Genomic DNA, 23,578 nt, shown 5'->3' on the forward strand with positions numbered 1-23,578 from the left:
CGGGTACGGAACGCAGTCTTCCACTCGTCCCCTTTCTTCATGCGTACCAGGTGATATGCACTGCATAAGTCTAGTTTGGTGAAAATCTTCGCTTGTCTCACCTGGTCTATGAGTACTGGTATCAGATGTAACGGGTACTTATTTTTTATGGTGACTTGATTTAGGGCCCGGTAATCAATACACGTTCTTAAGTCCCCTTCTTTCTTCGGTACGAAGAAGAGTGGGGTGGCAGCTGGTGACTTAGATAGTCTAATGAAGCCATTGGCCAGGTATTGATCCAAGTAGGTCCGTAGATGAGCGTTTTCCTCCTCGGTTAATGCATAAATGCGGCTGCACGGTACTTGTGCCCCGGGTTGCAGGTCGATCTGGCAGTCGTAAACTCGATGTGGTGGTAGTGTATTCACTTGCTCCTTCACGAACACATCCTGGAACTCCTGGTATTCCTCCGGTAAAGTGCCCCCCAAGCCTAAACCTGCTATCTTTTCCTGTAAAGCTAACAATGGGCTTCCTTGGATTCCTTTGTTGTCATAACAAGATGCACATTCTGTGGAAAAGAGTAAGGTTCCAGCTCGCCAATCTATCTTTGGGTTGTGAGTCTGTAGCCACGGTATCCCAAGAATCAGCTGGAATTGGGGTGCAGCGATAAGGTCGAATCTAATACCTTCCATGTGGCCATCATGGCAGATTAAGGTGATGGTGGAAGCACACTGTGTTACTGGTCCTGAAAGGAGTTGTGTGCCATCCACAGCTGTCACGCTTTCTACGGTGTCCTTACTGTGGAATGCCAATCCCAAGATCTTTGCAGTGTTTATGTCCAGGTAGTTCCCAATAACCCCACTGCCTATGAAAGCCTTGAGGGCATGCATTCGGGTGGGCTGTGAAGGGTCTACCAAAACCCCAGGAATACTGAAATGTGAGATGTGAGTGCTCTGTTCCTGGCTCGACAGACCGATCTCTACGTCTGCCGGGCATTGGAGTTTTCCGCTACCGCACCTGTGTCTTCCCCTGTGTTATCTAGTACCCCCATTGTCTTCCGTGGGGGTTTAACCGTGCAGTTCCGGAGGGAGTGACCAGATTGGCCGAAATATAAGCAAAGTTTTTCCTGACGCCTCCATTCTCTCTCTGCCTTGGTGAGTGGTCCCCTGAGAACACCCAATTAGATCGGCTCTGGGTGTGTTTCTGAAGCCTGTCGATGGGACGCTTCCTTGGGTCAGACATACACTGGTCTATGCTCTGATCTGGTTCAGTCGGCCTTGCGATCCTGTAACCGGTGGTCTAGTTGCATAGTTAGGTCGATGTATTCACTGCAGTCTTTGGGAGGATTAACTACTTGCGCTAAGACATCTTTTAATTCTCCTCTCAGTCCTCGATAAAATAACGTTCTTCGTTTCTCCTCTGGCCAACCCTATTCAGCTATTAAGCAATTGAATGTGGCTACATATGAGATAAGGTCCTGACCACCCTGTTGCAGAGAGAGTAGCTCATCATCCAGGGCCTGACCTCGAATCCGATAGGCAAATCGTTTTTCCAGTTCACTCTGAAAACCTGGGTAATTTCTCAGTAAAGGGTCGTCCCTAAGCACTAACGGGACAGACCAGTCCGCCACGTGTCCTCCTAAATAGGAGAGGACAAAATCTACTTTAGCTTGGTCATTCGGAAAAGTGTCTGGTTTGCATATGAAGTGTAGCCGGCATTGATTCATGAACGCTCCAAATTTCTTGGGATCCCCAGAGAATTGTTTTGGGGGTGCTAAAGGAATGTTGCCTGGAAGCAATACCTGAACGGGTGTGGCTACAGGTGCCACAGTAGGCTGCGCCTGAGGAACTCCACCTGGTAGAGGTGCTATACCAGCTTGGGTCTGTAAGAGCTGTCTTGCCAAATCGTATGTTTTGTCCCCGTTGACTACCAGTTTGCACCGTAAGGCATTTGTCTCAGAGCGGACTGCATGCACCTCAGCCCGTAGTTCACCTAACAATAGGGAAAGCTGGTCTACCTCAGAGGTTTCCATCGCTTGGGCAGAGGTATTGAGGACGGCTTTGTGTTCTGTCACACTCACCTGTGTCTCTGCAGCAGCAATGGACGAGCCTCCCTTGACCCCGAGTCTTCACTTCCCCTGTTTCACCCGGAGGAATAACTGTCAAATACAAGGTGTACACTCAGACCTGGATTAACCTGATTCCCTGGGCCCTTCCCTTCTCTTTACTATGTCCTGTTATGTCCCCCTATGGGCTTACCTTGATCTTTAGGAAGGTGTGCACTCCATCCTGCATTCGCAGGGGCGCGATTCACTCATGTGATTGGTGCCAATGTCTGTAGGCTGAGTTCAGATGTCAAACGCTGTTTTATGCCTTCATAGCGAGGCACAGTGTTCAAGGCGCCAGTTCATTCACTGGCTAGAAAGTCCTTCCCACAAGTGAACGTTGCGCAGAGAATGTTGAGTGTCCAAAATTGTCCGTATTGTCTTTGTTTACCAGGATTTTCGTGGGTGAGCAGCGCTAGCTGCTGGTAGGTTTGCGCAGCGCCTTCAATTCAAGCGTGCCTGGTAATGTCTCTTGCAGAAATAATTATGGGTATTAAAGCCTCGAGTTCAGGTTTAGCGCTACTGGAGACTTGGTGGTTGGGTAAGTATTCACGGAGGCTTTTGGTAAGTATGCACCGCGAGCGCAGTGAAATAAGTGTCCGTGTTATTGGGGCGAGCGCAATGAATGTCTTCTTTCTTTTGCAGGGGTTTGTGCACTCGTACAACTGACCTGGATTCCAGCGTCGTGGAAAGATTCAGTGAGTATGCGCAGCGTTTCTGATGTGCGCATGCTAACGCAATTCTTCTTTGTTCTTACAGGTGCCGATGTAGAAGTCCCCTCTTGACTGGAGATTGCTGCGGCATGGAGTAAGAACTGAGGTTCTTCCGGAGCAGGTAAGCTGAAGCAGAATAATCTGGAGCGGGTAAGCAGAAGCAGGATGATCCAGAGCAGGTAAGCAGAAGCAGCATGATCCGGAGCAGGTAAGCAGAAGCTGGCTGATTAGGAGCACGGCAAGTGTGTTGCTGGTACAGCTCACAGTAAGCAACACGAAGCACTGCAAGATTCTTAGGTGTGGCTTTTATAGCCAGCCACACCCAAACACTATAGAGCTCATTGATCATTATGTACTTCCTGTTTGGCAAGAGGAAGTGGCAACCAGGAAGCTGCTACAAACACTAGGAAGGAAGTAAAGGGAGGATTTGCTATGGGTTCTTTGTGTGCATTTGCCAGGCCTGCCAAGCCTCCACCCAGCTTGCCCCAACTACCTGCCTGATACCCATGACACTCTGCCCCACCCCATCCCACAACAGTCACTGGGAAGGTCCCAGCCAGTCTGGCCTGAACTTCCCCACAATACCATATACGGTTCTTCCACCCAACAGCCAGCCAGGGGGAGGGACAGGATCAGGGCTCCCCAACACTTTGGGAAAACAAGGCAACAGGTAATATAAACCAAGAGGCCACAAGGGCCATCTTGTCTCCCATCAGGAATCCAACGATTCCTATGGCAGGGCCAGGGTATCCCAATATGAAGGATACGCATAGCACCTGTCAAATTCAGCATGGAGCTGCCACCAGCCCCTACCCTGCGGGCCACACACACAGGGTCCCAAAAACACACTAGGGGTACAGGGTCGTACCGCCACCCATGGGTGCCATAAGGTTATCCCAAGGGTCTCTGTTCACCACAACTAAAAAGAGGAAGAACTGCACTGCCAGGAGTCCCACATGGACTCCTGTGCAGAAAGCAACACAGAACACACAATATACAGGAGTACAGGACAAGGAAATGGAGGCCTGGTTCCTCCAATGCATTTCTGGCATCACACCATCCTCGGTTGGAATATAGCAGGGACTGCGTCTAAACTTGAGAGGATGGACGTAGTGTCACATATGATGTTATATGATATCATATTTTTTTTTTGGGAAACTTGCGCAGTGGAACCTGTATGCCTGGATGGATTTGTCTCACTCTCAACTCCAGCACGCAAGAATAAAAGAGGCCGCTGTTATGGGAGATGGCAATTCTGATCAAATCATCCTTAAACTATCACATTGGGGTGAGGTTAGTGAACCTCTCTAGTATTCAATGCGTTATTGTGACTCCTGAGTGGGGAGATAAACTGTTGTTGATCAATTTTTATAATAGCCCACATGCCTCAGAAGTCAATCGGCTCAGGGCAATATAAGACTTGCAGGTCCACCATTTTAGATCTATTGAGTGACTACACGGTTTAGGTCTTGGTGGGGACTTCAATGTGAAACTGTGCAATGGGATTCCAACTGACCTTGTTGATGTGGGCGAAGACTTTGCATATGGGATCGCTCGCCTGTAGATGTCTGATGACAGGGTGTATGCCAGGGGTTTACAAGTAAACATGTGGCTCATGGAATGGGGATTGCGTTCTCTGAATGGACCTATGCACTTCGATTTCCCTAGAAAGATAACATTTGTAAGCACCCAGAGGTCATGAACAAATGACTATTATTGCATGCACGTTCACCACTGGCATCTAATTGTGGACTTCATGGTTGTACAGAAAATGGTCAGTAGCCATTTCCTGCTGAGGCTGGTGTTTAGACAGGATTGCCCTAATTTGCATGTTGCTGTCCTCCCACAGTTGGATCTATGTGAAATTAACTCACACTGCAAACATAGGGTAAAATGGGCAAAGCGTGACCCAATAGTGACACAAAATAAAGTGGTGTCTACTAACTTGAAGCACATCCCGTGTATTCTTGCCCAGGATGCTCACTGAAACCAGATCATTTTCCGGTCAGAAGAACTGTGGAGGTCCATGACAGAATAATTTCAGCACGATTTTAAACATAGCAAAAGGAGGCTGACTAGTTGATTTTATGATTCGGGCAGGACTGCACAGAGCAATTTAAAGGGGATTTTAAGAAATAAGGATAGTACCAGGGGACAAGCCATTAGGGATAGGGCCAATTATAAAAGGTCAATGGAACTCAGGAAAAAATTATTGGAGAATGAAGCATGGGAAGAACTTCTCCTAGCCATCTCCAACAAAGATTTTAAGAAGGTCTGGGACTTTGTCGCAGGAGGCCCGCCCTACAAGAGTGAAGACGCACAGGGAAAATGTGGGAGCAAAATGTTGGTCTGACAACTACACGTCCTTATTCCGGGGTCAGGCATCTAGGTATGAGGGTGGAGATTGGTGTTCCTCAATACGGCTGACTTTGAAGGAGATGGAGACAGCAGTTGAGCAGCAATCGCACAATCATGGCCAACGTCCAGATGCAGTTCCAGCATATTTATATAAGGATGAACTAGAATTACGGGTTCCACTTTTGCCAATTTGTTTTAATTCCTATTTGGAAACAGGAGTATACCCACAATCTTGGAAAAGCGCAATCATTCACCCCATATGTAAAGGGTGACCCGGGAAGCCCTCTGGCCTACGGGCCAATTTCATTGTTGGACACCAACTTCAAGGTCTGTGTTATACTGCAACATTTCGGACATTGAATATGGTTTTAGGCAAGACTTGGGCACACGCAATCAAGCACTACCTGGTAGGGGTGTCTTCCGTCTTTGTAAAGGGCAAAACGATTTATTTGGCCTTCATGGACCCGAGCACTGCATTTGATAAGGTGGGTAGGGCGCTGTTATGACAGGTGCACTTCTCCACTGGCTGCCCGGCTGCGTTGCTAAAAGCGTTACAAATGATTCACGAGGACACCAGGTTATTTTGAGGTAACATTGCTTCAGTATTGTTCACTTTGTATACTAATGGCCTGTGCGGGATCCTGATGGACTCCAAGGCAGAATATCCCCGGGTAGGTGCGAACGCACTTCCAGTATTGGCGTACACTGATGATATGGTCTTAATTGCCCGTACCCCAAAAGCCCTAATAGATGCCTACACTGACTTTATGTCCAACTTGAAATTAACAGTTAACACTAGCAAGTCAGCAGTGATGGCGCGCAGTCATGGGAGGGGCAAAACGATCAAAATGCACAGTGTGGTAAGCAACAGTGGCATTATTCCACGGGTGTCAAAATTCGATTATTTGGGCATATGTTTCTCTGAAAATTGGCAGGAGTTGGCCCATGTGCAGAAACAGAGTATGAATATGAAACAGATGCTGAGGGGTATTTCTCGCTTCAGGAACATGCGTCAAGGCCAACCACTTAATTTAATTCTGAAAGTGTATCAAGTACAAGCTAAAGCAGCAACAATTATGAGGCAGCATTGTAGGGCAATGAAAAAGTAGCCTCCATTGAGGTAATTGAGAATAACATTTTGAAAAAGTTACTGGGGCTCCCTAGCTCTGCCCCTAACTAAGCTGAACATACAGAATTAGGCACACCCCACATAGGGAATGACTGGTATCTGGCACCACTTATGCATTGGCTTGGAATATAGTCAAGCCCAAGAGCTAACCTGTCACACATAAATATCAAAAGCTTGTCAGCATCTTCTTGGCATAAAGCACCATAGTTGAATTTTATGTTGGTGTGCCTGAGAGAGTTGAATGCTACAAGTTTACAGTGTCCAGATGAATTGCTAACATTTGTAGAGTGTTGCATGTATAAAGAGGGCCCTTTGTTCTTTAATTCTAACAAAATGCGTATCGATTGGGCTCTCTCTTGAATCAAATAGAAAACATGTGTTACGCAACCAGAAGCAATTCAGCCTCATTTATTAAATAGCAACATATCCGTAGATCGCTGGGCATTGACCAGGGCCCGCTTTAACCTCTTGTGGCTGAGAGATAACACAAGGAATTGGCCAGGCTACGAGCAGTTTGTGGTCTGTCGTGGCTGCAGTGCTGTAAAAGAAGACCTGTTACATTTTATTTTGTTTTGCCCCTGCAATGAGGACATTAGGAAAAGGACCATCACCCCATTGCTGAGAGAAACTCATTTTAATCAATGTCGACCTGCACTCATTTTTTTGTTACGAGCTGATTCTATAGTTGTTGCCTGGTGTTGAGCATTTTTGAGAAAGGCATGGAACAGAAGAAAATGCTTGGAGGATGCTCAATTTGAATATGTTTTATTTGAATACTATTGCTCTTAATCAATGAGTGTTTTTACTCTGATTATGTACATTGTATTTTACTTTCTTGAATTATGTATCTATGTATGTATGTATTGCTTTGCACTGGTTTATGGATTTTATCAGAATAAACTTAATTTTGATTGAATGTTGTACAGGAGTACTGGATTTCTCTATGTGAAAATGTGAACAGGTACTGGCTATCTTTGTGTATGGGGACTGAGAATGCTGAGCACAGATCCACTACCGTAAAATGGGTGGCTTCTTGAGAGATGCAGGACAGGACAGTAGCAGGGTTCGGCACCAATGGAAATGAGGAGACTGCTAAAGCATCAACAGCCCTCATATCTTGCACAAAATCAAATGTCGCCTTCCCTTGCTTCTTGACAGGCAATATTGAAGTGTTGCATTAGCTTAAAGTGGGGATGTTTATACCTTGATTCAGAATTACTTCAATTAAGGGTGTGATTTGCTGCTCCCCCTCTAGCTTTAATGGGTATTGAGGAATTTGAGGTAATTTCTTAAAAGGGTCAATATTTCTCTTAAAAGATTTGGCATTGTGAATATATCCTACATCATTGTCGTGAGTTGACCATAGAAATACAGATGTAGAATTATGTAATCGTTTCAAATCTTATTACCAACCTCCCTCAATTAGTGATTCTTCCCCAGGAGCCCACCTGGACAACTGGGAGAACAGCCGCCGCAATATTATGGGGAATGTTCAAAAACACTACCTCCAGGGTAAATTATATGGTGCACCTGAGTTTGCCTAGACAATCTCTACCTGATAGGTAAACTGGGGCTGACAGTCTTAAAATGAAAGCATGAGTGTCGGTTGTAGGTCTAAAAGTGACTGTTTGCAGTTCGGTAACTATGGTGTTGGATATTTCTACTGCCCCTGTGGTATACGTTGATAAAGGTATGTTTGGGGAACTATCCATATGCAGGGCTAATTTATTGACACCTATTAAAATCAGTCACCTTAATGATGTGATATGAATCCTTTTTTTATATTAAAAACAGTAATCTTAATCCTTTTTTGAAAGAGTCTAGCCCCCAAAGGACCTCCTTCGTGCCTCCCTAGAGGGGCCAAGCCCCCAGTTTGAAGACAACTGAGCTACACAGTGGTTCACCACCACCACTAACTGTGTCAAGGGTTTTTTTCTGCCCCACAATGCACACAGTATTTAATTGTGCTTGTACCTTGGGTAACAGACCAACCACTAAATAATTAGCTATGGTCTCCTGTGCGGTCTCATCTGCTTTGGCAATACCAGAGTGTTGGGTAAACACTACTATAAGTCAATCTAAATAATCTGCAGGTGAGTATCCATTGCTCTGCTTACAGTTCGCTATCTTAGCTCAATCGGATTTCTGGGGACAGAGTTCTGAAATTGCAGTCACTAGTCCACCCCTTGCTTGGTAGAGGGCATCCCAGGACCTGGGTCCTGTGCTGGCCATTTAGTGTGCTCTGTAAGCTATCTCACCTTGGGCAGCATTATCACCCTTGTGAGCTGATTCATATCTGCCCAAGCAGGCTTCTAACACTGTATTACTGTGAGCAATTCCTCTACAAAGCGATGTAGTAGTTCTCGAATATTGGGGAATTATTTCATTAGGCTTCATAAGTTGCCTGGTGTCCATGGAAATGTAACATGACTAGGTGGGGTTGTTGCTACCCCTGCTCCTCATATCCCTAAAGCCTTAGAGGTGTTTGGAGGATCATAGAGTCCCTTCCGTACAGCATACCTCCCGTGATGACTGATAGAGTGAGAGGTCAGCGCATCAGGTAATAGAGTCTCTGACACCCGGAACAATGGGCCCAGACTAAGCCAGTGCAGATGATCCTGAGGCTTGGGGCTGTACAGCAGTGGGGTGCTGGAACGCTCCTAGTGCTTGTGCTCCCTGCTCGACCTGCTGCTGTCCATTTTCCATAATTGCATGCACACTAATAAAGAACGTTACAATGTCTTCTGTGGTCTCATTATCCTCGTTGTGCAAGTCGTCTGTCTTTGTGTTGGTTATTTGAGGGCACAGGAGCACAGGTTTCCCTGCCATGCCCGTGGCCCTTAGAAATTGTATCTGGCACAGCAGTCGGTCATTAACGTCTTTCAGCCCGTTAATCTTAGGGTCATTGGGCCAGAGTGTCAAGCGTATTTTGGCGCAAGTGAAGAGATGTACTAGCGCATCACCTCACTTGCACCCAAAAAAGTGGCAGCCCAATTGACAAGACATATGAATGAGCACATCTAGTGAGATGCCCTTTATCCCCATTTGCACAAATAGGGGGTAGTTTCTGGGCATTTTAAAGTGTGACTCGAATTCTCAAATGGGATGCACTGTAAAATGCCCTGAAACAAGCATCATTTCCCTATGCTTGTCCTGAACAGGCGCAGGGGGAGGCGCAAATCATGGCAGAGTCAATTCTGACTTTGCTATGATTTGTTCTTGAGGTGTGACAAAGCATTTAAGGTTTTTTGTTTGTTTTTGTTGTCATTACACTGAGATGGGCCCTTTATCGGCATGTCTTAGTGAAATGTGCTCCCAGCAATCACGTGGTTGCTGGGAGCTCGAGCTCCTGACACTAATGTATTGTGACAAATCAAAGGGTGTCTCACTGACTAGTCCCGAGGGATCTGTCATCCAGGGGACTGGGGCACGGCCATCGCCATTGGATTCAGACCCCAGGGGTGGACCAGTTTGGAAAGATCACCTGGATGGGGGTCCCTGGGGAACACCCTAATTCTATATACTATCTAGGAACCTTATCCCCCCCCCCCACTTTCCGACACACACTCTGATGCATGGACAAAGCACTTCAGAGAAAAAGACTCACACACATCCAGTTCGTTTGACATGTCCCAATATCAGGGTCAGGCAGAGTCAGGCACTTAATCTTGATGACTCGCACCTGAATCCTGTTCCCTTGCCACACTGCGATAAAAGGCAGAGCATGAGAGCAACTGAAAGGCAAGGCAAGTAGAACCAGCAAAGCGGCAGGAGAGCAGATCCCGTAAAATTGGAGCAACTAGGGAAGCAGGGCAGAAGGGGACAGGAGGCGAGAGAAGGGATGTGGTCCGTCCAGCTGCAGAGTGAAGGTCACGCAGACTTTTCAAAGGAAACCTCCCCACTAATGCACAAGGTGAAGGCGGGCCCGCCTTCGGGTGACCAACGGACTTGGGAGGAGGCGAGCCGTGCTGTGCTGATAGCCTTGGCTTCAAGGAAACTCTGGACAAATGATATCAAGCACTACCGGTGAGTGAACTATGAGACCAGCTGGGGTTATCGTGTGAAAGATACCAAAGCATTTGAGGAGGCTTCCAGGGTTTCCTACAAACACATTGTAACCAGATCGATGAATGCAGAAGCTGCGCATGTCATAGAAAACCGTGAGGGAAGCCTGCAACATTGCAAATGTGTGTAAGACTGAAATATGCTAAGAACAGAGTGGTCCAGTAATAGAATATTACCTTCTCGAAAGGCTCTGCAACCAGATTGAAACTGTTAGATTGAAAGTAAGATAATTGGAAACACTGCGAATACCAGGCCACTAAGGCACCAGGGTCAGGGAATGAGGGTGCACCTCCACATCTGAACAGCTGGGCACATTAAGCCCGACTGGACTGCATGGTCCAATTCGCTCACCTACACCATCCATTCAGGAGCTTACCTCTCGCTTGCAGCGCATTGAAGAGCGTCAGGACACGCTGACAGGACTTGCTAGCAACAGCTTGAGGAGTCAAGGCTCCAACGTAAGAGCAGCGCGACCTCCGTGTGGCTCCCTTCACGCACAATAGGGTGTTTTGCCACAACCAACATGTTGGTGTCGAGAAGGCTTAGAGAGGGCAACAGCATCCAATCTAATATTGCGGAGACAATGTCGCTGGCCCTGCAGGCCATCATGAGCCGCCTGACCCCACCAAACCCTGCTTTGCCCTCCGCCAGCAGCACTAATTCGAGCTCTGAGGCCGGCAGCCCCAGGAGGAGGTCAACGCAGCAGGCTGGAGCAACTGGAAAGGACAATCATGGGAAAAAATTATGTGGGAAAAATAGGGCGTACAGTGTGACACAGAAGTCTCACATGTCGTGATGTGGTCCTGGTCGGTGGGTGGGTACGTTGGGGAGGTGGGGGCGGTCCATAGTGGGGTTTGTTAGTTGGGACCTGCTCGGTGTGTGGGTGTGTTGGGGAGGTGGGAGGTCATGTGTGGGCATTATTCCTAATTGCACCTGTTCCATTTGTTAATTACTTTATACACTTGTGTACAAATGCAAATTACGAGTGGACAATCTTCTTTCGTGTGCGTTGTAATCATTTAATCTAAGTGTCACAAATTGAAGTGCACCATGTGCATTTGATGTTGATTAGAAAAAACGGTGTATGAGTGCTCCCCGTGCATGTAGGCCATCAATGGCACCCCGGCCTGATTGTACACCCATTCCATCATCATCTTCATCCTCATCTGCTGGCTCAATGTCCGGGGGCAATGGAATGTTCCTGCGTATGCACAGATTGTGCAGCATGGCACATGCCAGCAGAATTTTGCCTACCTTCATCGAGCTGTACTGCAATGCCCCGCCTGATCGGCTGAGGAAGCAGAACCTGGCCTTCAGCAGTCCAAAGGTCTGCTCTATCACGCCATGTGTCCGTATGTGTGCCCGGTTGTGAGCCTCCTCATGCCTGTTCCGTGGCCGTTCGATGGGTGTCATGAGCCATGGCGTGAGTGCATATCCGGCATCACCTGCAAGGGGGGGACAGTAAGGAGACATGTTAGTGTTTGTGGTATTACGGTTTGTATAGGATAGCATGTCTAGACTCTCTGTATGAAATCAGCACAGTGATCACTACAACCCACAGATGTCCTATCTGGTATTCCTAAGTTGGACATATCCATTCTACATATTTGGGTCACACATTGCTACAGAGACAGTTGTGTCTGATGGCTCCATTCGTGAAGTGATGGTAGGCAACTACATGTCTCAATCATTTTAATGTACGTGTGTTCAGATGTGGTAGTTGGCCCATGCATTGTAAGGTGCTGGACAGATCTGCATCAAGCAGACGCAGACCACACCAATGAGGTGACTTCTGCGCACAGCACGAGGTGCACCAATCATGCACATGGGTGTAGCTACTATTTATTCACCAGAGGCGATACTTGCAACCACATGTTGACATTGCATGTTGTGCCACGCTATGGTATTCCTAATGATAGCCAGGGTATGTATTCCTGTGACATGAGATAGTGCCATTTGCCAGTTGCAGCGGTAAGCTGGGTGAACTCTGGTGCTCGTATTCCCCCCTCTGCCCCCAACTACACAGGGGTCATGTGGGACACTGTGGTGCTTGTCTATCCCCCCGCACTCCTAACTACACAGGGGTCATGCATTGGCAGTTGTACTCACCCAACAGCCAGGTGCTTTGTCCTGCATAACGTGCCATGTACCCTGGAAACGTGGAGTTCTGCAATACCATCGAGTCGTGTGTGGACCCCGAAAAATGTGCACAGCAATGCGTGATGAGTTGCTGGGCATCATAATTGCTTCCGATTGCGATACACCGCTTCATTTGCATGTCTGACAGTCAACTCCACATGCGTACAATCTAATGCGCCTATGCAATTGGGCATGCCGGCAAGGGAATGGAAGGCCACTTTGGTGGCATTGACCTGGGCAGGGGTACGGAGTAGGGCAATGTGGTCTGACACATGGAGCAGCAGCGCATCCAGTACCTGGAACAGTATCCTGGAAAAACAGGGTTGCGACAGCCCATGCAGCTCCCTAACAGTGTGCTGATAGGTTCCAGTGGAAGGAAAGTGCAGTACAGAGACTACCTTCAGCAGGGGTGGGATTGCAGTCCGGATGTTGATGAGGCTGCTGATGTCTTCTTCAATGAGGGTGACAACTGATATTATTGTGGCCCTGTCAAGCCGGTATAATGTATGTATTTGGACTGGGGTCAACTTCCAGAGTGAGGCCCTGATGCGGGGTATTGTGGACTGCCTGTGGGGTGATACCTGCTGTACATTGATGTTTGGGATGGCCACCGGGTTCCTCCTTTTCCTCCTGCGCCTACGCCGCTCCTCCTCTGCCTCAGTGCTGCTTCTATCTCCACTGCTGCTTGCAGGTTCCCCACCCCAATTACTGCTAGGGTGACTGACAGCATGGTTGTGTTGGAAGGTGGCGTGGGTGTGGCCCTTTTGTAGGATCCCAGTGGCCTATGATGTGCAGCTGGCTTAATTGTGCACACCTGGGGCTTGCTGCAGCTCACCTGCCACTGTTTAATGCCTAGTCCGCAGTGCCGGTGTTACACAGTATTTACGGTATTATCGCCATATTCGTGGCGGTGTTTCCATGTACGTGGTACTCGTAATGTACCCAGTATTGCAACTTGCCGGTAATTGGGGGTGCTAGGCCGAGTCCTCCAACTGTTTCACAGATTAAACTGCTACCGTCACACTTTAAAAACAACCTCTGCAAAGCGAACCCCACGGTGCTATCACACCCAGTAGCACCGTGGGGTTCACTTTGCAGAGGTGGTGTTTCTGCCATTGTGGGTCAGAATGTGCCGGTCCGGAAAACGGTTCTGGGTACGGTTCGACCAGCACCATTGATTCTGGACCAGTAAACTTGTAATGAGGCCCATTTTTTCAAGGAAACAGCTTCCTGGTGCCTGTAGGCCCAAGGGGTGCTCACAGTCATGCCACTTTTCTGCCTTGTCCTGTGATGTAACGTGGGGCAGGGAGTACACTAGTTCAGCAGTCCTGAACTATCAAAATCCTTTTGGACATTTTATTTTGTACTACACTCTTTTGTTATAGATATTATTGTCCCACATCCTTTTGTTATATAGAATAAGGATGTGGCAATAGGTTTTTTTCCCACCCTTAAACTGTTCAATAACACCCTTGGATTATATTAGTTGTGTCTTTTGTGCTTCTGATAACCTTGCCTTCCTTACAGAATGCAAGGGAGCTTGACAGCGCATCTTTGCACTATTGTCCAGCCCCTCCAGAAATGCTCAAGTCACCTTTATGAATAAGGTGACCTGAGCATTTCTGCAAATATCACGGATGAAGCAAGCAGATTCTCTGCACTCCTTTTATTTGTGCTATTTTTTGAGAATTTGGCCCATTGAGATGCCCTTTGCTCCCCCTTTGCACATTTTCTGTCATAATTTGTTTTTAAAGTGTGACGGTAGCAGTTTAATCTGTGACTGTCACACTAGCATGTTCATCCCTCAAACAGCGATGAAAATGCTTTTTTTTCGTGATTTTCTGATTTGGGCGCTTTAACAGCCCGTTTCAGTTAAATGTGCTCCCAGGAACCATGTGGTTACAGGGGGTAGCAGCATATTGAAGTGGTGGACGCAGGGGACTGTAATAAGGAAGAGTGAGGTGGGGCAGTGCAGTACTGTTATAAGGAATAGTGAGGTGAGGGTAGCGTGGTCTGTGATTAGAAAGAGTGAGGTGATGGTAATGGAGGATTGTGGTGAGGTATGGTCGATTGGCAATATAATGAGAAAGAGGAAGATGGGATAGTGGGGGCTGTGATGAGGAAGTGAGGTGGTGCAATTGATGCCTGTGATGAGAGAGAGTGAGGTGGAGTCATTGGGGGATACTGATGAGGAAGATTGAGGTAGGGATAGAGGGGGGACGGTGGTGAGAAAGAGAGATGTGAGTAGTGGGGGTTGTGATAAAGAGTGTGCAAGTAGTGATGGAGTATGACGGGAAGAGTGAGGTGGAGGTAGAGGGAGACTGTGCCAAGGAAAAGTGAGGTGGGAGTAGTAGGGGACTGATGAGTAAAAGTGAGGTGGGGTAGCGGGGGACTGTGACAAGCATGAGTGAGGAGGAGGTTGTGGGAGACCGTGATGAGGAAGAGTGAGGTGTGGTGGTGAGAGTGAGAGGCTGTGACATGGAATAGTGAGGAGCAGGTTGTGGGGACTCTGATGAGGAAGAGTGAGGTGGGGTAGTGAGAGGCTGTGACAAGGAATAGTAGTGGAGGAAGTGGCGGGCTGTGACAAGGGTATGTGAGGTGGAATGTGATGAATCCTGCAGATCCCTCACTAAACCTCTGCCTAAAGTCTCCTCCCAGGAGGCCAGGGAAAGGCTGACACTTCCTGATCCTGATCTTGGGGGTGGTGTTCTGCAGGAGGATCACCTGCGCGGAGACAGGGCCCAGGGTGGTGAGGAGATGCCATGGGATGAAACAAAGTATGTGTCTTTAATAGGGTAGAACCTTTTAAAGGTCCTAAGGCATGTAATGGCTCATTGTCGTTATGATGTATCTGAACCACACACTAAACCTTTTGATGTGCGTAATGGGAAACCTTTAAATATCCAAAGCAAGGAAAAACCCTCTAAAACTTCTAAGGTTAAAAACTCCCCTTACTCCCAGAGGTTCAGTGAAAGGAAACTTGAAAATATTGACTTGAATGAACTGCCTTTCCCTTTTCAACTAAACTTGTGTGATCTTTCCTTAAATACATTCATTAGAAGTAAACCTGCATTTAAAAATAGAAATCGAACTAAAAATCCTAATTCTCGTATTGGGGACTACAAATCCCATAATCTCCCAAGGATTGGGACAAGGAAGAGGGCTCAAAAGCAATGTTGCAGGAGTGGTCAGATTTTTAAGCCTAACAGCCCACATCTGAATGAAGCAGAGAGGATTAAAAGGTCCCCTCAGGTGCAGGCTATTAGATAGAGGTGGATTAGGAGTAGCTGGAGTAGTAGCAGCAGTAGCAGTAGTAGAAGGAAAGCATGTTGTTGGCAATCCAGGCAGACAGTGGAAAGAAGGGACACCAGGACTTTAACCAAGCAGATTCCAGCTGCCTGTCCCGTGAAGGTCCGGTTCCCCTTAAATCTGAAGCGCAGAGGTTGCGCAGTGGAAAGCGTGAAGGAAGACTGTTTTTCCCCATGTGAACCTAATTGCAGAGATTGCGCAGCAGGAAGCGTGCTGGGGACCGTGGCCTAAAGTTGCTGTGCAGCATAGGGTCCCAGCAGCGAGACGAGCTCCAAAACTACATGGTAAGAATGAAGACACCTTCACGAGGGAGTGTGTGTGTTCCAAGAAACCAGAAGAAATCCAATTCATGTGGAATGCGAAGGGAGTGATGACAGAAGCCGGTGAGTGTTACTGAGCGTTCTTATTCCTTGTGCAAACAAAGGTAGGCAACTTTATCCAAGGAGAAACATTTGCGTGAAAGTGAAAGCCTTTAAACCTGACTGTTAATTGTCGGACAATGCAATGCAACAGATGTAGCACTCCAGTATGAGTTAAAATGATGCAGAATGAATTGTTGAGCAATGAAGATGACCGAAGCAGCACTTGCGTAGAAGTGAAATTGCTAGAATAGTTTTAATTGAATAACAAGCTATTGAAAAGAGGCTGAGATACGATTTGTGTGTGCTTAAAAATTATCCTGGAAGTGAAGAATAACTAAAAGGATCTTTGATAAAGCAGAACAACATTGTAGCATTGTACTAAAGTGACAGAACTTTGAGTTATGACTTAAGGTAACGCGCATTGCCCAAAACCAAGAGTGGTGCAAACTTTATCCTGAACCGAGAGTGAAACAAGCATTGCCCCAAAGCAAATAGTGGTGCAAGCATTGCCCAAGCCAATAGGTGTACAAGTATTGCCAAAGCCTAAAGTGTTGTAGAAGCCTTTTCTAAAGCAAAAAAAGACTAACAACAAGGCATACAACAAAGCTGCTCTGGTTGGCAGGAAGAGACGGGGCGAATGAAAGCTTACAAAGGGGTGAAGCCTACTGATTATGATTGTTCCCTAAAAATTAGTATAACTTACATTGCCAAAGCCAACAAGGAGGAAAGGTAGAATTACATCCTTAAAGGCATTTTGGTGGTTGATAAGGCAGAAAAACAAGAGTGGCAAATAGGCTGCCTTTCTGGAAGGTGAATGTTCAGAAGAAGAGTGCCTTGCTTACTTGGAAATGATGTGGTGCACTAAAGTGAATCTTGTCTTTTCTGAAAAGTTGTTCCGAGTCACACAGTTGCAAACTGCTTAAACTGTAATACAACATTTGGTTGTCAGTAGATTTAAGACTTTAGAACCACTTTTGAGTGTGGAACACCATTGGGCAGGCGAATAAGATGGTGAATCTTTGTAGAAGTGAACCTGGGGAAAGAGTGAACCAGGTGGGAGCAGAGGTGCAGAGAAGTCATCCTGACAAAGTTGTAAACTGTGATGTATGGTGTTATAAAGAAGACAGCTTAAAAGAAGCTGTGTTTCTTTATTCCTTGACAAGAAGCTGTGTTTCTTTAATCCTTGCCAGAGGCTGTGTTGCTTTGGATTTGACAAGGCATGGTATTTTCTTTGATATTTATAAAGTGTGGCAAAGCACTTTGACCAAGACTAGAATTGGTGCTATTTGATGAAGTGGACATTTTCCTTCAAAGAAGAAGAATTGCAGTTTTTGTTGAACATTGATTTAACAGAATTTCTCTTGCTGAGGTGAAGGAGCCAAGAACTGTATTGCAACTTTGTTGCAAACCCAGATTTACTTGTTTCTTTTTGTTGGACATTGGAACTGAATTGAACCTGAAACCTGGGCAAGGGGAGTTCACTCAGGTTATAAAAGAAGACTGTTGAAGTACACCAGATGAACTGCGGATTTGCAATAACAATGTATTTTAGGCCCATCAAAACTCCCCAATTCACAAACAGAAGACTCAGCCATGGGGCAAAGTTTACTGTCTTTCTTTTTCCATAAGACAAGGATCATACAGGAAAAGACAATTTTCCAGCAGTCTCAGCTCCCAAACCTATGTCACTGAGTTTTATGCCCTAGTGACATCACAAAAATCGTGTCCACCCCAAAAACATACGAGGTATTGCCGTTGGTTAGTTCAGGCTTTTCACCTATAGAAATTCTATGTTAGTTATCCCACTGGTTCAATATGTCGGGTGTAGCTGCCTGAGACTACCCCCGAAGGTTGCCCACTACATTGTTGCAGGGTCGCAGGAAGACCATTGGCCTGTGCAACATTTTATGCCACTTTACAAATAGAGCTTCTGGATTGGCTAGAGTGATGCCTCCCAGGCCTGGGACCCTTTTTGGTCACAGAGCTCTGTGTACCTTTTCAAGGTAATGGGAAGGGCTATGGAGTGCTGTGTGTTCCACATTGTTGCTACTGATCTGATCACCTAGCCTGAGACAGTGCCTGCAGGTCACAGTTTTGGTGGGCAACACTTCACTGTGCCTCGCTGGGAAGAGCTTATCTTCCCACCACGAGTAAATGGGCATTGTCTTGCTCTGCTGTGTCACGTGTAAAGGGTCCACAAAACAGAGCCCTTCTGTCTGAAATTATGAGGATTTTATTCCGAATTCTTGCAGGTGGCTTGCTGCTTCAGTGAACCAGAAATGTTCCACCCACCCTTGTCGTCGGCTGTGAACACCAGCTCTGCGCCTCATGCTGCAGGGAGAGTGTCTCAACTTCCATGTATCCAACTGTGTTTCCAGCCTCATTCACTCCAGTCACCCTATAAGTTCCCTATGTGTTTTCATGGCTTCTTATTTTTATATGTATTTACATTTTTGTAAAGCGACTCCTGCCCGTAGGCCTCAGAGCATACAAAGATCATAACAAGACAAGAGAACACGGAGCATAAGAAGAGAATCATAACCAGAGTAAACAACAATAGAGAATGATGGGATTAGTCCGGGCTAAGGTTGAACAGATGAGGTTTAATTGCTTTCTTGAAGGAAATGAGATTGCTAGCTAGATGCATAGAGGCAGGAAAGAGAATTACACAGAAGTAGTGCCTGAAGGTCAAAGCTGGTCCCACCAAAGCGGGTTTGAATCTAGGTTGGAAAAAAGTAGGCGCCATAAAGGAACGGAAGCTCCTGGTGTTGTGATTAGGCTTAACACAGTCTGACAGATAAACGGGGCATGAATGAGAGAGGCATTTAAAAGCCAGTGTCAGAATTTTGTGAGTAATCCTTTGCTTAATAGGAAGCCAATGCAGTGCTTTCCTGGAAATAGAAACATGTGCGTGACGAGAGAGACCTAAAGTCGCTCAGACTGCATTATTTTGGGTTACCTGCAGAGCCCGAAAATTAAGAGCAGTGGTGCCTGCCAACAAGCTGTTGCAATAGTCAAGTCTCGAATTAACAAGAGCGGTAGATACAAAGGCACCATTTTCAGCAGTGATAAAGGACGAATGTAATGTATGCGCTTGGTGATGAGACATGTGGAGCGGATGTAAGACACATGATGCCTCTCAAATATTTCCTTGTCAAGAGCTACTCCCAGAGTTTTAACTTTCTTAGAGACGGAAATAATATTGCCCGCAACTCGAAAGTTGGAATACTCGGGCGTCAGCTTACTCAGACCTGCTTTAGAAGCAACAATCAAAAGTTCCATTTTTTTTACAGTTAAGTGCTAACGAGTTACAAGCCATCCAGTCCTGGATGGCATTGTAGATGATATTTATAGCACAAAGATCTTGCTCATAATGCCCAATGAGCTGAAGAACAACCTGAGTGTCATCAGCATAGTTGGTATACTGGACAGCCAGGGCATCTGACAGGTCAAGCAAGGGCCGGATGTATTTATTAAATAGAAGCTGAGACAAACAGGAGCCCTGGGGGACACCACATGTTTGGATGATAGGTGAGGAATGATCATCCCCAGCGAAAACCTGGACAGTCTGAGGTCCCAAGAAGGAAGATATCCAATTGGATGCTGAAGTAGAACATTAAGCAGTTATGGTTAGTTGCAATAAAGCATATGCAAGCTTGGTCCACATATACTGCGCCTTGCCCTTTCGCTTTGGCGAAAGAAGAGAAAGGTTCTTAGCATTATGTAAATGTATCCCTCCTCTACCTACAGAAGATACATGCATGTTGTTCATGCCTAAAAGCAATAAACTAGTGTATGTCTGTGTAGCCTCATGAATGAGTGCAGATTTGCTTCATGACTAACGGGGCTATGTTGTGATGTATCTAATGACGTCATCAATGCTTGGCTTTCTTTCAGTTGACCTAGTCCATTGATGAGGCCTCTGCCCCTTGAAACCATCCACTGGATACAGTTTAAATGGATGTCTGGGAGAATATCTCTTGTAATATCTGTGATACATTGGTGCATTTGGTGACTCGCCAAACAATGAGTTACACCTTTAATTCTTCATCCTGCGGGTTGAAAGTCGCATAGGGGACAGGAGGGCCATTCCCTGGACCCTCTCTTCAATCTCCCCTCTGGTCGACCTGTCGACCACTCCTTCAACCTTATTCAGCTTCAACTTCAGGAGCTATATCTTTGTCACACCCCCTAGGTGTCCGTAGAATCTTGCAAGATCATCCAAACTCATGTCACGTAACTGTGGTCTCCTCCAGGGCTGCACCAAACCCGTTATTCCCAAAAGTCTTTGGTGTCATAGGAATTCTCCAGCACTACTCAATCTGGGAACAGAGGACACTCAGTTATCTGAGCCTTCAGTGTATCTCGAGCTTTTATCTCGTCTTCTGAGTCTACGTCTACCAGTACTTTTATCCCTACAGTTTTTTCAGTTGTCCTTCGGCATTGTGTGATGCATATCCTGAGGCACAAAAAGTCACCAATACTAATACAAGTGCAGCAGCCAACACCTTCAGCCGGTTGGTCATCCAGTTGGTATCCATGAGAAGATGTGACAGTCAACCTTCATCCTTTCCTGCAGCATTTGTCTGTGCCTCTATTTTGGCATGCATCTCTGATAACCTGGTAACCGCCTCAGTGAGTGTCCCATTGTCATTATCATTTGCTGGGTGGAATGTAAAGCAAGAGGACCTGATCTTGGTGCAAACTCCTCCATCCAGTGCTGTTAGCAAATGTAAAACATATCCATTCTGTAGCACCATTAACCTCACTGCTTGGATCTCTTCTTTGATTGCATTGAACCCACTGACGGTCAAATTTATTGTCTGCATCAGCTCCTACTTCATGATCTGGAGCCATTTTGGGCATGTGCTGGCCTGCAATGCGGGAATGATGGATGCAAAGAATACTTCTGTTCTGCTAAACAGTCTATGCTCAGGTGATATTGCATCCATGGACTTTTCCATTTTTGATGATGCATAGTTTCCCTTCTTCACTCTGGTCAGCTCTACAGATCTTTTTTTCCTTCTGTTACAGTCCATCTTGGGGAATCCTTCTAGTTTGATATCCTTCTGAGGTACTTCCAATGCTGGTGTGTTGAGGTGCACCAGTGAGCATGTCCCTCTGCAGTGGAGTGGCAGTTTCATGTATGCCTTTGATCCGCAGGCCCAAAAATGATCAATAAAGCTGTTCCAACCTTCATACCTGGAACTTTTACTGTCTGCTTACATTCCTTGTTTTCTCCAACCTTTACTGGACCATAGTTTTGGAAACATAATGCTGCTCACTTGAACAGTATTATGGGCATTGGTCCAGCTTCATTCTCTACTCATGTCAGTAACTTCGCACTTCATTCCCATTCTTTTAGACGTTTGTCATTTTATTCTTGTACAATTCAAAATGGAACTGTTATGAGTGCATGTGCCTTGCTCTCCATAACCCCTCCTTTCCATCCGTCAGCTCTGTATACCTGTCCATACACCAGCATATGTGGTGTTTCCGAGCATCCTGATTCTCCTCCTATCTCCACTCGTCCTCTTTCGGGACATGGTAACTCCTTTAGTGTCACTGCCCTTGTTTCTCCTTTTTGTGGACCTTCAGTTATGGATTCTATGGCCGGATCTTTTTTCCAGTAATCATCCATCATGTCTAGGATCTTTATATAGTTGTCTTCATATGCTAAAGTCATTTTGGACATCCATTTTAAGACAGCTCTTTCCCTTGAAATCTTACCCTTGTGGTGCACAACAATAAATACATGATGCATTGTGCCCTCGCTACTGGGATTTCAGTTGTCACAAACATTCTGGAGGCAATCATGGCATAGGGGATGAGAGAGCAGACATAATGGCTCTCTCTAGTGATCATGTGCTTATACCACATGTTATAAGATACCCGGGTCGAATCAGTTAGATAGGAATCAACCCCACCTAAATCTACGTCTGCACTGCTCTTACTTATTCGTACAAGTTTGGCAGTGCTTATCGCCCTACCTGACATGATGGCCATAACTGCTTGGATTTGGGTTATACTAGTAGGAGTCACAGCTTGTGCATCTACAAAGATTAGTCTCCATAAAAGGATAAGGGTAAAGAGGTAGAGACAACAGAAGACACAAAACGCCATAATTATACTTTTAAAAATGGTACCCATCACTTATTCCTCTTTGGACTCTTGCATAGATCCAAAAGTGATGAAGATTGTACCTGAAATGTGTCTAAAAAGCGTGATTAAGTTGTTAATATATGTTAGCTTAAGCTCCCCGGGTGTAGTATTGTGTGAGTGCGATGAAGAACAGTTGTTCCCACACAATACGGATTCTGGGGACACAAAGCACTTCTAAAACAGATGGATTTCCAATATGAAGTCGTGGGTATGTTTGGGACAAATTAATTTAAAAAGCATTGCAGAATAAACTAGGAGGCAGTCTCCTCTCTTGTTCAGATGGTACGATGAATCGAATGAATTGATCCTGGAAAGCTGGGGGCCTAGGATCCTAATGGCAAGATCTGGGGGTGAGGGTCAGTTTGATTAGTCAGGAGCCACAGGGCCAATCAGAGCCATGCAGGTCTCACCAATGTGTGAAGTAACTTGTGTTCAGACGTGAATTAGTCGGACAGCCATTTTGCTATAAAGCTTAACTGTGCTGCCAAATAGTAAAGTTCCAGTCGTGGCAAAGGTACCCCACCTTCCTGATAGGGCAAGAATAAAACATTAAGCACCAATCTTTGCAGTTTCAGGCACCATAAAAAATCTGAGTATGGTGTCAAGTTCACGAAAAAAAGCTGCCTCTATATAGAAATGGACATTTGTAAAGCCATACAGAAATCTAGGGAGGACAATCATTTTAGTAATAGCAACCCTACCCATAAGAGAGGGGCAACAAAGCCCAAAATGTTATCCACTTCTTAACACCATCCACCACTCTACCTGTGTTAAGCGTATGCATATCCCTGGGTGTATGTGCAATTTGTATCCCCAAATATTTAAAAGTATGTGTCTCCATTTCAATCCCCAGTCTGGTAAAGGTGCTCCCCTCTAGCAGAGCAGTCCCGCCAATGGGAACAGACAAGATTTCTGCTTATTAAAGGAGATCGGGGAGAGCCTGGCTAAGTCGTCCAAAACATTCAACACAATCAGCAAGTTATGATGTGGCTCGCAGAGTGTAAGGATATTTGGCATGTTACAGCACAGAGTACAGTACTACTGCACAAGTAGCATTTTTTTTTTTGCAGCACCACCACAAGGGTGCGGTGCATTGCTATATGGGTTAGCAGATTAACAAGGAAAGACAGGCTATTCAGTCAAAAAAACGATTTTAATATATAAGATGCAAAGCTATTTTTACAGTTAAAAGCACACGTGTTCATTTAAAAATGCACACTATTTTTCACCTGAAATGCCTATATTGCTAGAGACACATTTG

This window comes from Ambystoma mexicanum, chromosome 13 (genome assembly GCF_040938575.1).
Source record: "Ambystoma mexicanum isolate Mex_15411 chromosome 13, UKY_AmexF1_1, whole genome shotgun sequence".
Lineage (NCBI taxonomy): Eukaryota > Metazoa > Chordata > Amphibia > Caudata > Ambystomatidae > Ambystoma > Ambystoma mexicanum.